Raw genomic sequence first — 16,891 nt, 5'->3', positions numbered from 1 at the left:
CCTGTATATATACACTGCACGGTACCACTCCTCCTGTATATATACACTGCACAGTATCACTCCTCCTGTATATATACACTGCACGGTACCACTCCTCCTGTATATATACACTGCACGGTACCACTCCTCCTGTATATATACACTGCACAGTACCACTCCTCCTGTCCTGTATATATACACTGCACAGTACCACTCCTCCTGTCCTGTATATGTACACTGCACAGTACCACTCCTCCTGTCCTGTATATATACACTGAACGGTACCACTCCTCCTGTCCTGTATATATACACTGCACAGTACCACTCCTCCTGTCCTGTATATATACACTGCACAGTACCACTCCTCCAGTCCTGTATATATACACTGCACAGTGCCACTTCTCCTGTCCTGTATATACACACTGCACAGCACCACTCCTCCTGCCCTGTATATATACACTGCACAGTACCACTCCTCCTGTCCTGTATATATACACTGCACAGTACAACTCCTCCTGTCCTGTATATATACACTGCACAGTACCAATCCTCCTGTCCTGTATATGTACACTGCACAGTACCACTCCTCCTGTCCTGTATATATACGCTGCACAGTACCGCTCCTCCTGTCCTGTATATGTACACTGCACAGTACCACTCCTCCTGTCCTGTATATATACACTGCACGGTACCACTCCTCCTGTCCTGTATATATACACTGCACAGTACCACTCCTCCTGTCCTGTATATATACACTGCACAGTACCACTCCTCCAGTCCTGTATATATACACTGCACAGTACCACCCCCTGTATATACACTGCACAGTACCACTCCTCCAGTCCTGTATATATATACTGCACAGTACCACCCCCTGTATATACACTGCACAGTACCACTCCTCCTGTCCTGTATATATACACTGCACAGTACCACTCCTCCTGTCCTGTATATATACACTGCACAGTACCACTCCTCCTGTCCTGTATATATACACTGCACAGTACCACTCCTCCTGTCCTGTATATATACACTGCACAGTACCACTCCTCCTGTCCTGTATATATACACTGCACAGCACCACTCCTCCTGTCCTGTATATATACACTGCACAGTACCACTCCTCCTGTCCTGTATATATACACTGCACAGTACCACTCCTCCTGTATATATACACTGCACAGTACCACTCCTCCTGTATATATACAGTACATGACAGAACAACAATACATTACAGGACACCGAACATAAGAACAAAACAAGACGACAAATCACAGAAAATAGAAACAAAACAAATCCCCCCAGGAATATATACATATACAAGAAATAAACATTATAAAACCTATAAAACCCCCGGCCCAGCTTCATTCATACTACTATATACAATCCCACACAACACTCACACCGTCCTATATACACATAAAACACCGTCCTATATACAAGATTATATACAATAAAACACTAAACCTAATATAACGTATATACAACCGGACACTAACACTAACCTACTGGTCCCACTGCCTGACCTTAGTCACCCCCTTACCGCACCTCATTCACACCACAGAAAACCAAAAATAACAATATATACAATAGTGACATGAACAATTTGAAAACTTTTTTTTTTGTATATTTTTTGTATTTTTTTGTTGTAATTTTTTAATATATATATAAAACACAGACCTACACTAACTATCCCGCCACCCCTGATCCAGCTCTGGCCACAAAGTTCAGGATTACTCCGAGCTAGGATCAGGCCCCAAAGTTTTTCCCCAGGCGGGGCCTGGACCAGGCCAGATCAGTCCTCTTATCACCGCTGATGAAGAAATCCCCCCCAAATCCCCCACCCAACCTAACTAAAACCCCCTATTATACATTATATACAATATATACAGAACACAACCTACACACTCACCATCCAAGGCTCAAGTTCGATGCCGGCAAACCTTCTATCCAGGAGACAGAAATACAAAACAAAAATCTAGGGTGGAAAGACATCAGCCCACCACCAGGATATAGGAGTACTACCGGACTAAGGCACCCTGAAGGAAAAGCCCCTCCAGAGACGGGCCGCCCTCCGGGCACCCAGTCTTTCGTACTCCAGAGAACGTACCTTCACCAGGTCACCTAGGATGTTCCTACAGACTTCATCTACATGGAGGATTTTACTCTGCGTCGAGACTAAAACTCGTGCGTTCCACGTGAAATACCTCACCACTGCGCTGACTATGAATAAAGTGTCTCGGTCCCTTCTCCCAAGGTCTCCGAACGCTCCATAGGCCCACCCGGCGTAGGACAGAGTAGCCAGCCGCGGCCAACCAATGGAAGCCCCCACCCTGTTGTACACCTCTGTATTAAAGGGACAATGAAGCAGGACATGCTCCATGCTTTCCAGCACGTTAGCACAAGCCTCACGGGGGCAATTCCTGTCCTCGGAGCTCCTGAACTTCAAATTGTCCCTCACATACAGCTTACCATGGAAGCAGCGCCAAGTCAAGTCCCAGTACTTCTCGGGGATCCTGCTAGAATTTAACAAACTCAACCCAACCTCCAGATCCCGACTTGGGCAGTCTTTGAGGGCCAATGGACTCTGAAAATGAGAAAGCAAGACCCTCATATCGAGGAGTTTCCTCGGGAGGGACCTCACCTCCCACATTCCCAGACCCCACCGGCGGATCATTTTCAGAACCGGGGTAACATAAGCCGGGAGATGCCCGTGTGGTGTGCGAAGATCCTTCAATCTTCCCCCTGTCTCCCATTCCTGGAAGAAAGGCTGAAACCATCCCTTGCAGGAGAATACCCAAAGAGGAGCCCTCTCTTTCCAGAGGTTTGCCACGTTCACTTTCAAGAAGGTGTTCACTAGGAACACCACGGGGTTCACCATATTCAAACCCCCTAGTCTCCTCGTGCAGTAAGTGACCTCCCGCTTGACTAGGTTCAGTCTGTTGCCCCATAACATCTGGAAGAACAGACTGTAGACCGGTGTCCAGAGAGGCTCTGGCAAGACACAGACGCTGCCCAGGTAGATTAGCAAGGGGAGCAGGAAAGCTTTGCACAGGCCAACCCTTTCCCTCAGGGTCAAAGACCAACCCCTCCATTGGTCCACTCTTTGGGTGACACCTTTGATTCTGCCTTCCCAGTTTTTCGTGGGGTAATCACCCTGGCCGAATTCGATGCCCAGGACTTTGGCATGTTCTTGGGGTTCGGGGAGGGTGTCCGGAAGATCAAACCCGGGATCTCCGCCTCCCAGCCAGAGACTCTCACACTTATCCTGGTTGACCTTGGACCCGGATGCCTCCGAGTAGCGTTCCACTTCTGACATCACCACCACTGCCTCCTCTTGCGAAGAAACAAAGACAGTGACATCGTCCGCGTAGGCCACCACCCTCAGGATAGCCTCCGGCGCCGCCCCGCCCATCCGCACCCCCGCCAACGGTCCACAATCGATCCTTCTGAGGAAGGGATCGATCGCAAACGCGTAAAGCAAAGGGCTAAGAGGACAGCCCTGACGGACACCGGATCCTACCCCGAAAGGTCGTCCAATCCACCCATTCACCAGAGGGAAAGTCTCAGCCCCTGCATACAAGGTCTTAAGCTAGTCCACAAACCCTCCAGGCAGACCATACCTCAAAAGAGTGGACCAGAGGTACTCGTGGTTAACACGATCAAAGGCTTTTGCCTGATCCAGGGTCAGCAAGAACCCCTTCCAGAGGCCCGCCCTGCCTTGCTCCACGGCCTCTCGGACACCTAGAACAGCACTAAAAGTGCTACGGCCAGGAACGCAACAGTGCTGAACCTCCGAAAGGAGCCGGGGTGCAAACTTCACCAGCCTGTTGAAAAGTATCTTAGCCAAAATCTTCCTGTCCACATTGAGAAGTGCTATGGGACGCCAGTTCTCAATGCGTGACGGATCCTTACCCTTTGACAAAATGATCAAAGCTGACCTCCTTAATGATCTCGGCAGAGTGCCCGAGGAGAGACACTCGTTAAACACCTGAGTCAAGAGGGAGACCAAAGAGTCCCTAAAGGTCCTAAAGAACTCGGATGTTAAGCCATCCGGACCTGGCGACTTTTTGGGCCTAAGCCCATCGATCGCCAGTCTCACTTCCTCTTCTTTGATCGCTTCTGCCAAATCGCCCAGCGAGAGGTCAGCCTCTGGCTCAGGAACGGATTCAGCCAGGAAAGCCGACATCCCGTCACGATCAAGCTCCCTCCTTCCCAAGAGGTGCGAGTAGTAGGAACTGACGACCTCCAAGATCCCTGATCTGGACCTTCTCAGGGACCCCGTACTGTCCACCAGCCCCGTCACTATCTTACTATTCACTGACATCTTACAGTTTCTGTAAGGGTCGGGCGAGCAGTACTTCCTGTAGTCCCTCTCGAAAACCAAAGATGCGTGCCTATCGTACTGACACCTCTTCAGCAAGGACTTCACTCTGGAGATCTCCTCGCGGCTACCTCCAGTCGAGACAAGATGCTCGAGTTTCCTCCTCAGGCTCTGATACAGGCGATCCCTGTTCAGGCTTCTGAGGTTCGAGAGCTGCCGGAAGAATCTCGCCACCCGATGTTTGAACATCTCCCACCACTCTGACTTAGTGTTACTTAGGCCCAGCAATGGTACCTGGCTCTGAAAGAATTCCTCAAAAGACCGTCTCACAGCTTCTTCCTCAAGGAGTGACGAATTCAGCTTCCAATAGCCTCTTCCCATCCGAGGAGTCTCTGTAACGTTCAGAGAAAACATAATCAAACAGTGATCGGAGAACTCCACCTCCACAACCGACAACGGTGAAGAGACGGCCTCCTCCTTCAAATAAAACCTGTCTAGCCTAGACCTGCACTGACTACCTCTAAAAAAGGTGAATCCCGTGTCGCCCAGGTTGTGCCGGATGTGGACATCCACCAGGCGAGCCTCACTCACTATCCTGTTTAACGCGACGCAGTCATAAGCCAGCCGGTCTCCGGAACCTCCTCTATCACAGGATCTCGTGACATTGTTGAAATCCCCTCCGAAGACCACCTGCCGACTCGAAAATAAAAAAGGTTTGATCTTCAGGAAGAGACATTTGCGGTCCCACTTGGACTGGGAACCATAGATGTTAATGAGCCGAAGCTCTTGTCCCCCCATGGAGACATCTAGGATCAAGCATCTCCCCATTTCTAATTCGATCACTCGTCTGCATTCAACCGCTGCGGTCTTAAAAAGGACCGCCACCCCGCTATACGGCTCGGCCGCAAGAGACCAGTAGGAGGGCCCATGCCTCCACTCCCGCCTTGCTTTATGCAAGGTTGATATATCGGTCAACCTGGTCTCCTGCAAAAACAAAATGTCGGCGTCAAGTTGGCCGAGAAAATGAAAGGCCGTGTACCTTGCCGCATCTGACTTTATGCTGCAAACATTAATAGTTGCCAGCGTCAACGGGGTGGGTGCCGCCATCATGATTGATTGAATTAGATAGCCTTTTTCTTCCCACCACTGACAGTCCCAACCTCTTCCTCCGATAATGACGGGTTTTTAGTGCGCTTAAGACAAACAGACTCGTCCATTCTCTCCTTACATACATTCTTGCCCTCGTCTGGTGGTTCTGGGTTAGTCGTCCCCCCAGAGGGCTTTGTATTTGCCCCCCGAGAGGAAGACCCAGCCATCTCCTGAGCCCCAACCACCTTGTCCGCAACCTCCGGCCCCGGGTCCCCACTTCCCCCCTCCAGAGGGAGGTCCCGGAGAGCCCCGAACTGGTTGGAGAGATCCACCAGAGGGGGGGCGGCTGAACCCTCCAATGGCGCTTGGATCACAGCCAGAGAGTCAGAGGGACCGCACTCAAAAGAGGCAGCTCGAGACCTGGTCCCCCTCCTACCTCTGGCCGTTTTTCTGTTACCCTTTTTCTTTTTCTGTGACCACTCCTCCTCTCCCTCATCTAGACTGTCACCAGAAGAGGGTTCCTGGGAAGACGTGGCGTCCTCTCGCTCTTCCCTTTCAAGTCTCTTGACTTCCTCGCTCAATTCACTGTCTTTAGGATCCTCAGCTGCAAGTGAAGTACCTGGGTCAGAGTTTAGGGACATTACTCCCTGCCCCCTGTCCCCACGGCGCTTCTCCTGCCGCCTGATGGTGGATGGCGGCAGCTTGCTCCTCACCGGTTCCCTGCCTCCCCCGCCCCTACTGGTCCCTTCACCGGCAAGATTAGTTCCAGCTTTCGCCTGTCCCGCACTCGCCGCTTTCAGGACCGCATTGGCGAAGGAACGTGGACAGCGACTCAAAGGGTGACCGAGGTCACCACACAAGTTACTCCTAATCCTGCGACAGGCAGCAGCAAGATGACCAAGGTCCCCACACAGTGCGCATTTCTGGGTGGTACACTGCGCACTGAAGTGTGTGGGGCTACCGCACCTGTGACAGACCTTAGGTTGCCCCCGGTAGAAAATCAAGATCCTATCCCTCCCCAAAAAGGTTGAGGAGGGGATATGGGTAACAGTGTTTCCCGAAACCTTCAATCTCACCATGAAGGTCCAGGCCCCTGACCAGATACCATGGTCATCCAGATTCTTTTCGGGAATATTGGTGACCTCTACGTATCGACTCACCCAGGTGGTAATGTCCATACAGGAAAGCGTTACTAGTCAAAACGGTCACTTTCCAGACTGAATCTTGGCTGGTTATTGCCAGGGGAAAGAGACCATGCCATTCGGGGCGACTCCGAGCCACCTCATGGCGAGACCAGAAAAGCTCAAGGCCCTCCGGTCTCACGAAGATGACATCGAAGTAGGAGGTCCCGTAGGGATGGATCAAGGCAAAGATGTCATATCTCACAAAGCCCATCCCCAGCAGGAGCTCAACCACCTTCGACCTATCAGGACAGGCATCCTTGCTTACCCACTGGAGACGGACCACGTTCCTACGGTTACTCCTCTGCCCCGTTGTCGGCAGAGACCAGACAGTCTCTGCCCCTCTATCTCGGAAGGCTGAAAGACCATGTCTCTCTATCCAGAAAGACAGATCAATCTCCCTCCCCTCTACAGTGATGGAGCTCTCCCCTCTCCTCAGGGCGTCCAGGAGCTGCTGTTGCAAGTCACCATCCCCAGGGCCACCAGACGAGGGCGCACTACTACCCCCAGCACTGACAGCTCCTGAATAGCTTTGGGCTGAAGCCCCCGCCAATGCTGGGGGGGCAGAGGGACCAGCGCCTACTTCCCCCCCACCAACACCAGTGCTGCTCCCACCATTCACTCCAGTACTATTCACACCATTCGCAGGACCATTACTCCCATCGTTCACTCCACTACTACTCACACCATTCGCAGGACCATTACTCCCACCATTCATTACACCACTACCCCCAACATTTGCTACACCACAACTCCCACCATTCCCACAACTCCCAGCATTCATTCCACCACTACCCCCACCATTTGCTACATCATCATTCACTGCACCACTACCCCCACCATTTGCTACATCATCATTCACTGCACCACTACCCCCACCATTTGCTGCATCATCATTCACTGTACCACTAATTCCACCACTCCTACTACTCTCATCATTTGCTCCACCATTACTCTCACCATCTGCTCCACCATTACTCCCATCATTCACTGCACCACTATTTCCATTCCCTTTACTTGTCACCCCATTACCTCTGCTGTTCTCTGCACCTTCCACAGTCACCTCCATTCCTTCCTCCCTTGTGTCTGGTGTCTCTGCACTCACACCTGCTGGGCCGGGGGAGGGGAGCACTCCCAGAGACTCCTTTCCCTGCAGCACCACACCCGTTTCCCTTTGGTTGCGCCCCGCCCCTCTACTGCAGCATTTTGGTCCTTGTTCTGGCCAGACTGTTTTCTCTGCACCTCTGCCCGCCCTGCACCCACAGACTTTGGGGTCTTAGTGTACTTTTTGGGCGCTGGGGCACACTGCCCCCCTGTCGCAGCAGTGTGCCCAGTGTTCCTCGCAGAGGTGTTTTTCACATCGCTCCCTGCCCCCCCGGCCCCGGTGATAACCGGCTTAGCTGCAGAGGGCAGGGTGGGAAACTCCACAGAACTTCCTATGTCCGGCGCTGTGAGTACCTCCACAGCCTCGCCCCCTGCACTGTTCCCCGCACAGATGGCAGCATCGCCGGACGTCCTTCTCCTCTCCCCACCTTGCCTCTGCCTCGAGCCCACTGCAGAGCCCGTGCCTTTAGGTTTGGTGGGGTTTAAACAGAAGGTGGCAGGTGCAACATCAGACATTGGTACATACTTATAACTCACCACCTCCTGTGCAGCTCCTCCGGTCTTCCTCTTCCTCCTCTTGGTCTTCTCCACTGGTTTGTCCTCACCAAAAGAAAACCGTGTCAGGTCCACTGGAGACTCCACCAGTCGGATCTCCCTCAGCAGTCCTCCTTCCTCCTCCTCCCCCGACACTCCCGCCTCTTCTGTCGGAGTCCTCTGCCCTGCAGGGAGACCACTGGAACTCCGGCTCTGCCCCTCACTGGCTCCAGCAACTGAGACTCCAGTCACCCCTTCATCCTCCCCCTCCTCTTCACTAAGGACGCCGTCTGGCGGTTCTCCTGAGGTGTTTAACCCTTTCATTTCTGAGAACCGCCGCTGGTTCTTAAACCTCTCCAGGAAGGGACCTGCGCTTTTCTCAATCCCCTCCCGGAGAAGCACTAACCTGACCACCTCGTCTCTGAGGGCTTTAAACCTCTGGGAGGTCGCGGGTCTTTCCTTGTTGGACGCCCGGGTGTTCAGGATCCGGGCCTCCATCAGCTCCTCTTTCAGCTGGGTTAGTGCTTTGCCAGCGTCCTCGTACTCTCGCAATGTCGCGACCACTCGGGAGGAGAAGGAACTCGTGGACTTTCTGGAGCTCATCTCCCCCCAGGATCTTGCTGGGCTCTTGTTCCTGGGGCCTTGGGTGCCCCGGTCTCCCTCTCTGGGCGGGCGGTGAACAGTCTCGGGGTTGGAGCAGGTGGATGTGCTCTTCCTCACCCTTCTCGATCTTCTCACTCCCTCCTGGGCCGGTTGTTGAGGCTCCTTCTCCCCCGCCGGCATAGACCGGGGGATAGGAGGCTGGGAAGCCATGCCGGCCTCCCAGTAGGCCTGCCTCTCCCTGGGGAGAAGAGAGGCAGACAACGACCCTCCTCCTGGAAGTGCTTGAGCTCAGGAGGCAGGTGCTACTCTCAGCACCACTCCTCCTGTCCTGTATATATACACTGCACAGTACCACTCCTCCTGTCCTGTGTATATACACTGCACAGTACCACTCCTCCTGTCCTGTATATATACACTGCACAGTACCACTCCTCCTGTCCTGTGTATATACACTGCACAGTACCACTCCTCCTGTCCTGTATATACACGCTGCACAGTACCACTCCTCCTGTATATATACACTGCACAGCACCACTCCTCCTCTCCTGTATATATACACTGCACAGTACCACTCCTCCTGTCCTGTATATATACACTGCACGGTACCACTCCTCCTGTCCTGTATATATACACTGCACGGTACCACTCCTCCTGTCCTGTATATATACACTGCACAGCACCACTCCTCCTGTCCTGTATATACACTGCACAGTACCACTCCTCCTGTCCTGTATATATACACTGCACAGTCCCACTCCTCCTGTCCTGTATATATACACTGCACAGTACCACTCCTCCTGTCCTGTATATATACACTGCACAGTACCACTTCTCCTGTCCTGTACATATACACTGCACAGTAACACTTCTCCTGTCCTGTATATATACACTGCACAGTACCACTCCTCCTGTCCTGTATATATACACTGCACAGTACCACTCCTCCTGTCCTGTATATACACTGCAGTCCCACTCCTCCTGTCCTGTATATATACAATGCACAGTACCACTCCTCCTGTATATATACACTGCACAGTACCACTCCTCCTGTTCTGTATATATACACTGCACAGTACCACTCCTCCTGTCCTGTATATATACACTGCACAGTACCACGTCTCCTGTCCTGTATATATACACTACACGGTACCACTCCTCCTGTCCTGTATATACACTGCACAGTACCACTCCTCCTGTCCTGTATATATACACTGCACAGTACCACTTCTCCTGTCCTGTATATATACACTGCACGGTACCACTCCTCCTGTCCTGTATATATACTGCACAGTACCACTCCTCCTGTCCTGTATATATATACTGCACAGTACCACTCCTCCTGTCCTGTATATATACACTGCACAGTACCACTCCTCCTGTCCTGTATATATACACTGCACAGTACCACTCCTCCTGTCCTGTATATATATACTGCACAGTACCACTCCTCCTGTCCTGTATATATACACTGCACAGTACCACTCCTCCTGTCCTGTATATATACACTGCACAGTACCACTTCTCCTGTCCTGTATATATACACTGCACGGTACCACTCCTCCTGTCCTGTATATATACACTGCACAGTAGCACTCCTCCTGTCCTGTATATATATACTGCACAGTACCACTCCTTCTGTCCTATATATATACACTGCACAGTACCACTCCTCCTGTCCTGTATATAAACACTGCACAGTACCACTCCTCCTGTCCTGTATATATACACTGCACAGTACCGCTCCTCCTGTCCTGTATATATACACTGCACAGTACCACTCCTCCTGTCCTGTATATATACACTGCACGGTACCACTCCTCCTGTCCTGTATATAAACACTGCACAGTACCACTCCTCCTGTCCTGTATATATACACTGCACAGTACCGCTCCTCCTTTCCTGTATATATACACTGCACAGTACCACTCCTCCTGTCCTGTATATATACACTGCACAGTACCACTCCTCCTGTCCTGTATATATACACTGCACAGTACCGCTCTTCCTGTCCTGTATATATACACTGCACAGTACCGCTCTTCCTGTCCTGTATATATACACTGCACACTACCACTCCTCCTGTCCTGTATATATACACTGCACAGTACCACTCCTCCTGTCCTGTATATATACACTGCACAGTACCACTCCTCCTGCATATATACACTGCACAGTACCGCTCCTCCTGTCCTGCATATATACACTGCACAGCACCACTCCTCCTGTCCTGTATATATACACTGCACAGTACCACTCCTCCTGTCCTGTATATATACACTGCACAGCACCACTCCTCCTGTCCTGTATATATATACTGCACAGTACCACTCCTTCTGTCCTATATATATACACTGCACAGTACCACTCCTCCTGTCCTGTATATAAACACTGCACAGTACCACTCCTCCTGTCCTGTATATATACACTGCACAGTACCGCTCCTCCTGTCCTGTATATATACACTGCACAGTACCACTCCTCCTGTCCTGTATATATACACTGCACGGTACCACTCCTCCTGTCCTGTATATAAACACTGCACAGTACCACTCCTCCTGTCCTGTATATATACACTGCACAGTACCGCTCCTCCTTTCCTGTATATATACACTGCACAGTACCACTCCTCCTGTCCTGTATATATACACTGCACAGTACCACTCCTCCTGTCCTGTATATATACACTGCACAGTACCGCTCTTCCTGTCCTGTATATATACACTGCACACTACCACTCCTCCTGTCCTGTATATATACACTGCACAGTACCACTCCTCCCGTCCTGTATATATACACTGCACAGTACCACTCCTCCTGTCCTGTATATATACACTGCACAGTACCACTCCTCCTGTCTCCTGTATATATACACTGCACAGTACCACTCCTCCTGTCCTGTATATATACACTGCACAGTACCACTCCTCCTGCATATATACACTGCACAGTACCGCTCCTCCTGTCCTGCATATATACACTGCACAGCACCACTCCTCCTGTCCTGTATATATACACTGCACAGTACCACTCCTCCTGTCTTGTATATATACACTGCACAGCACCACTCCTCCTGTATATATACAGTACATGACAGAACAATAATACATTACAGGACACCGAACATAAGAACAAAACAAGACGACAAATCACAGAAAATAGAAACAAAATAAATCACCGCAGGAATATATATATATATACAGGAAATAAATATTATAAAACCTATAAAACCCCCGGCCCAGCTTCATTCATACTACTATATACAATCCCACACAACGCTCACACCGTCCTATATACACATAAAACACCGTCCTATATACAAGATTATATACAATAAAACACTAAACCTAATATAACGTATATACAACCGGGAACTAACACTAACCTACTGGTCCCACTGCCTGACCTTAGTCACCCCCTTACCGCACCTCATTCACACCACAGAAAACCAAAAATAACAATATATACAATAGTGACATGAACAATTTTTTTTTTTTTTATATATTTTATATTTTTTTTTGTAATTTTTAATATATATACATAAAACACAGACCTACACTAACTATCCCGCCACCCCTGATCTAGCTCTGGCCACAAAGTTCAGGATTACTCCGAGCTAGGATCAGGCCCCAAAGTTTTTCCCCAGGCGGGGCCTGGACCAGGCCAGATCAGTCCTCTTATCACCGCTGATGAAGAACCCCCCCAAATCCCCCACCCAACCTAACTAAAAACCCCTATTATACATTATATACAATATATACAGAACACAACCTACACACTCACCATCCAAGGCTCAAGTTCGATGCCGGCAAACCTTCTATTCAGGAGACAGAAATACAAAACAAAAATCTAGGGTGGAAAAACATCAGCCCACCACCAGGATATAGGAGTACTACCGGACTAAGGCACCCTGAAGGAAAAGCCCCTCCAGAGACGGGCCGCCCTCCGGGCACCCAGTCTTTCATACTCCAGAGAACGTACCTTCACCAGGTCACCTAGGATGTTCCTACAGACTTCATCTACATGGAGGATTTTACTCTGCGTCGAGACTAAAACTCGTGCGTTCCACGTGAAATACCTCACCACTGCGCTGACTATGAATAAAGTGTCTCGGTCCCTTCTCCCAAGGTCTCCGAACGCTCCATAGGCCCACCCGGCGTAGGACAGAGTAGCCAGCCGCGGCCAACCAATGGAAGCCCCCACCCTGTTGTACACCTCTGTATTAAAGGGACAATGAAGCAGGAAGTGCTCCATGCTTTCCAGCACGTTAGCACAAGCCTCACGGGGGCAATTCCTGTCCTCGGAGCTCCTGAACTTCAAATTGTCCCTCACATACAGCTTACCATGGAAGCAGCGCCAAGTCAAGTCCCAGTACTTCTCGGGGATCCTGCTAGAATTTAACAAACTCAACCCAACCTCCAGATCCCGACTTGGGCAGTCTTTGAGGGCCAATGGACTCTGAAAATGAGAAAGCAAGACCCTCATATCGAGGAGTTTCCTCGGGAGGGACCTCACCTCCCACATTCCCAGACCCCACCGGCGGATCATTTTCAGAACCGGGGTAACATAAGCCGGGAGATGCCCGTGTGGTGTGCGAAGATCCTTCAATCTTCCCCCTGTCTCCCATTCCTGGAAGAAAGGCTGAAACCATCCCTTGCAGGAAAATACCCACGGAGGAGCCCTCTCTTTCCAGAGGTTTGCCACGTTCACTTTCAAGAAGGTGTTCACTAGGAACACCACGGGGTTCACCATATTCAAACCCCCTAGTCTCCTCGTGCGGTAAGTGACCTCCCGCTTGACTAGGTTCAGTCTGTTCCCCCATAACATCTGGAAGAACAGACTGTAGACTCGTGTCCAGAGAGGCTCTGGCAAGACACAGACGCTGCCCAGGTAGATTAGCAAGGGGAGCAGGAAAGCTTTGCACAGGCCAACCCTTTCCCTCAGGGTCAAAGACCAACCCCTCCATTGGTCCACTCTTTGGGTGACACCTTTGATTCTGCCTTCCCAGTTATTCGTGGGGTAATCACCCTGGCCGAATTCGATGCCCAGGACTTTGGCATGTTCTTGGGGTTCGGGGAGGGTGTCCGGAAGATCAAACCCGGGATCTCCGCCTCCCAGCCAGAGACTCTCACACTTATCCTGGTTGACCTTGGACCCGGATGCCTCCGAGTAGCGTTCCACTTCTGACATCACCACCACTGCCTCCTCTTGCGAAGAAACAAAGACGGTGACATCGTCCGCGTAGGCCACCACCCTCAGGATAGCCTCCGGCGCCGCCCCGCCCATCCGCACTCCCGCCAACGGTCCACAATCGATCCTTCTGAGGAAGGGATCGATCGCAAACGCGTAAAGCAAAGAGCTAAGAGGACAGCCCTGACGGACACCGGATCCTACCCCGAAAGGTCGTCCAATCCACCCATTCACCAGAGGGAAAGTCTCAGCCCCTGCATACAAGGTCTTAAGCCAGTCCACAAACCCTCCAGGCAGACCATACCTCAAAAGAGTGGACCAGAGGTACTCGTGGTTAACACGATCAAAGGCTTTTGCCTGATCCAGGGTCAGCAAGAACCCCTTCCAGAGGCCCGCCCTGCCTTGCTCCACGGCCTCTCGGACACCTAGAACAGCACTAAAAGTGCTACGGCCAGGAACGCAACAGTGCTGAACCTCCGAAAGGAGCCGGGGTGCAAACTTCACCAGCCTGTTGAAAAGTATCTTAGCCAAAATCTTTCTGTCCACATTGAGAAGTGCTATGGGACGCCAGTTCTCAATGCGTGACGGATCCTTACCCTTTGACAAAATGATCAAAGCTGACCTCCTTAATGATCTCGGCAGAGTGCCCGAGGAGAGACACTCGTTAAACACCTGAGTCAAGAGGGGGACCAAAGAGTCCCTAAAGGTCCTAAAGAACTCGGATGTTAAGCCATCCGGACCTGGCGACTTTTTGGGCCTAAGCCCATCGATCGCCAGTCTCACTTCCTCTTCTTTGATCGCTTCTGCCAAATCGCCCAGCGAGAGGTCAGCCCCTGGCTCAGGAACGGATTCAGCCAGGAAAGCCGACATCCCGTCACGATCAAGCTCCCTCCTTCCCAAGAGGTGCGAGTAGTAGGAACTGACGACCTCCAAGATCCCTGATCTGGACCTTCTCAGGGACCCCGTACTGTCCACCAGCCCCGTCACTATCTTACTATTCACTGACATCTTACAGTTTCTGTAAGGGTCGGGCGAGCAGTACTTCCCGTAGTCCCTCTCGAAAACCAAAGATGCGTGCCTATCGTACTGACACCTCTTCAGCAAGGACTTCACTCTGGAGATCTCCTCGCGGCTACCTCCAGTCGAGACAAGATGCTCGAGTTTCCTCCTCAGGCTCTGATACAGGCGATCCCTGTTCAGGCTTCTGAGGTTCGAGAGCTGCCGGAAGAATCTCGCCACCTGATGTTTGAACATCTCCCACCACTCTGACTTAGTGTTACTTAGGCCCAGCAATGGTACCTGGCTCTGAAAGAATTCCTCAAAAGACCGTCTCACAGCTTCTTCCTCAAGGAGTGACGAATTCAGCTTCCAATAGCCTATTCCCATCCGAGGAGTCTCTGTAACGTTCAGAGAAAACATAATCAAACAGTGATCGGAGAACTCCACCTCCACAACCGACAACGGTGAAGAGACGGCCTCCTCCTTCAAATAAAACCTGTCTAGCCTAGACCTGCACTGACTACCTCTAAAAAAGGTGAATCCCGTGTCGCCCGGGTTGTGCTGGATGTGGACATCCACCAGGCAAGCCTCACTCACTATCCTGTTTAACGTGACGCAGTCATAAGCCAGCCGGTCTCCGGAACCTCCGCTATCACAGGATCTCGTGACATTGTTGAAATCCCCTCCGAAGACCACCTGCCGACTCGAAAATAAAAAAGGTTTGATCTTCAGGAAGAGACATTTGCGGTCCCACTTGGACTGGGAACCATAGATGTTAATGAGCCGAAGCTCTTGTCCCCCCATGGAGACATCTAGGATCAAGCATCTCCCCATTTCTAATTCGATCACTCGTCTGCATTCAACCGCTGCGGTCTTAAAAAGGACCGCCACCCCGCTATACGGCTCGGCCGCAAGAGACCAGTAGGAGGGCCCATGCCTCCACTCCTGCCTTGCTTTATGCAAGGTTGATATATCGGTCAACCTGGTCTCCTGCAAAAACAAAATGTCGGCGTCAAGTTGGCCGAGAAAATGAAAGGCCGTGTACCTTGCCGCATCTGACTTTATGCTGCAAACATTAATAGTTGCCAGCGTCAACGGGGTGGGTGCCGCCATCATGATTGATTGAATTAGATAGCCTTTTTCTTCCCACCACTGACAGTCCCAACCTCTTCCTCCGATAATGACGGGTTTTTAGTGTGCTTAAGACAAACAGACTCGTCCATTCTCTCCTTACATACATTCTTGCCCTCGTCTGGTGGTCCTGGGTTAGTCGTACCCCCAGAGGGCTTTGTATTTGCCCCCCGAGAGGAAGACCCAGCCATCTCCTGAGCCCCAACCACCTTGTCCGCAACCTCCGGCCCCGGGTCCCCACTTCCCCCCTCCAGAGGGAGGTCCTGGAGAGCCCCGAACCGGTTGGAGAGATCCACCAGAGGGGGGGCGGCTGAACCCTCCAATGGCGCTTGGATCACGGCCAGAGAGTCAGAGGGGTCGCACTCCAAAGAGGCAGCTCGAGACCTGGTCCCCCTCCTACCTCTGGCCGTTTTTCTGTTACCCTTTTTCTTTTTCTGTGACCACACCCCCTCTCCCTCATCTAGACTGTCACCAAAAGAGGGTTCCTGGGAAGACGTGGCGTCCTCTCGCTCTTCCCTTTCAAGTCTCTTGACTTCCTCGCTCAATTCACTGTCTTTAGGATCCTCAGCTGCAAGTGAAGTACCTGGGTCAGAGTTTAGGGACATTACTCCCTGCCCCCTGTCCCCACGGCGCTTCTCCTGCCGCCTGATGGTGGATGGCGGCAGCTTGCTCCTCACCGGTTCCCTGCCTCCCCCGCCCCTACTGGTCCCTTCACCGGCAAGATTAGTTCCAGCTTTCGCCTGTCCCGCACTCGCCGCTT

At 51.4% G+C, this 16,891-nt stretch overlaps 1 protein-coding gene across 7 annotated transcripts in view; it reads right to left on the bottom strand.

Annotated features, from left to right (window-relative positions):
• The window catches only part of IQSEC3 (IQ motif and Sec7 domain ArfGEF 3), a 121,889-nt gene that overhangs the window by 40,071 nt on the left and 64,927 nt on the right, over positions 1-16,891 (bottom strand). The window contains exon 1 of one of the 7 annotated variants that reach the window (XM_073650305.1): positions 7,606-7,676. The exons of the other annotated variants lie outside the window; for them this stretch is intronic. The gene's annotated coding sequence lies outside the window, so the exon portion shown is untranslated. Of the gene's footprint in view, positions 1-7,605; positions 7,677-16,891 lie in introns of those variants that run through there. 7 annotated transcript variants of the gene reach the window in all.

This window comes from Phyllobates terribilis, unplaced genomic scaffold (genome assembly GCF_046119375.1).
Source record: "Phyllobates terribilis strain yellow unplaced genomic scaffold, ASM4611937v1 Scaffold_10__3_contigs__length_209671492, whole genome shotgun sequence".
In the NCBI taxonomy this organism is placed as follows: Eukaryota; Metazoa; Chordata; class Amphibia; order Anura; family Dendrobatidae; genus Phyllobates; species Phyllobates terribilis.
This window is presented reverse-complemented; position numbering and strand designations above follow the sequence as displayed.